This window comes from Pseudophryne corroboree, chromosome 2 (assembly GCF_028390025.1).
Source record: "Pseudophryne corroboree isolate aPseCor3 chromosome 2, aPseCor3.hap2, whole genome shotgun sequence".
Classification (NCBI taxonomy): domain Eukaryota; kingdom Metazoa; phylum Chordata; class Amphibia; order Anura; family Myobatrachidae; genus Pseudophryne; species Pseudophryne corroboree.
In genome coordinates this window covers 153,834,268-153,835,808 of record NC_086445.1, presented here as the reverse complement: position 1 = coordinate 153,835,808, position 1,541 = coordinate 153,834,268, and the positions used below count along the sequence as shown (strand labels likewise).

The window sequence follows — 1,541 nt, the reverse complement described above, 5'->3', positions numbered from 1 at the left end:
TATTGACCAATGACCATTGTGATGAATTTATCCTGGTATCCTAGTAGGAGGTAAATTGCCAATTCTAACTTTCTCATCAGCGATCAGCGTATCGGAAAATGTATGTGAAATGTATGCAAATCTGAAATCAGATGCACACTAGAGTCAATTAATGCTCCAATACTTCGGTTTAACATACATAGATAATGACATGTGGATATTCACAGGTAAGTAATGAGTTTAATATTTTTAACAGGTCTGAGATCAGACAATTAAGAAAGGGAAAAAAAGGTATGAAATTCAGTAAGGTCAAAGGTTGCTCCAACACTTCTGCTTTTCACATTTGGATATAGATATCTATTACTGCACCTGAGATTCCCTAGTAGTCTCCCACCTAGGTACTATTCAGGCTCCTCACTGCTTAGCTTCCAAGATCAGGCGAGATTGGGCGTAACCAGAGAGATATGGCAGTAATATCACATGAATTGTGAATGAGAGAGTGTATGGTTATTGGCACATACCAAAAGAGCACTTCTACTATCCAATTGAGATGCACAGTCTAAGAGTTATTATCGTATTACCGGGAATTTATATGACTGGCATTTTGGATAAGTGAGTACTTGAATAAGTGAGATATAGGAAACAATTAAGCACAGGGCTCGCCCCCTATTGTCCACCGTACCATATAATAATGGACAGTGGATGAGAGAGGCGGGTTACCTGTGCTCGTGGAAAAAAAGGGGGTGGAATTACACAGATATCTTAAAGTTTTATTATATAATCAAAGTTCCAAGATAGGGATCACATAATCATGTGTTATCCTAAGTGAGCATTTATATCTCTTGGAGCAACCAGGGTAGATTTTGGAATTAAGAAAGGGAGGACTGAATGTTCATAATAACATATATTACTTGTTTATCACAATAATCAACATAGAATAAAAGAAAATGACAAGAAAAGAGAATTTAGCGAATTACCTGATGGTAGATCAAAATTAGATAACAAATATCAAAATTTAACATAGGTAATACGATACCAGGAAAGATGGTGGGCTGAACCGTGCACTGTTCAGCACCACATAACACAGACGGCCGTTTCACTTGAGGTGGCTTGTTCACTGTGTGAGAGGATAGTGGAAAGCTATCTATTTAAGGTCAAAAGGGGGGAGTGGTCTCAAATAAGGACCAATCACAGGAAAGAAGAAATATATGTACATCATGTGATATGTATGCCCTACTATACACCTCACTTCCGGTTTCGGAAGGGCGGAAGTGATGTGAGATTGTATCATGTGGTAGAGATTTGCATACCTGTAGGGATTTAAGGTTAAAATTTAGAAAAACATAATCGAGACTAATAAGTGTTGGAACCTAAATGTAATGGTTGCGATCAAGGTAAAGGCCCCGTGATCGGAGGCCTACGTAGATGAACTGACAATAACGCGTCACACAGTATAACGCGTCACTTCCGGTTACGGAACCCGGAAGTGGCGCGTATCCATCTGGTTTTTAATTAAGTGCGCGGCTCAGTGAGATTGATAGTGAGTTCAGTTTATTGACGCA

At 38.9% G+C, this 1,541-nt stretch overlaps 1 pseudogene; it reads right to left on the bottom strand.

Moving 5' to 3' along the window:
* Positions 1-336: 336 nt before the first annotated feature.
* Positions 337-455, bottom strand: LOC135053222 (5S ribosomal RNA; annotated as a pseudogene).
* Positions 456-1,541: the final 1,086 nt, after the last annotated feature.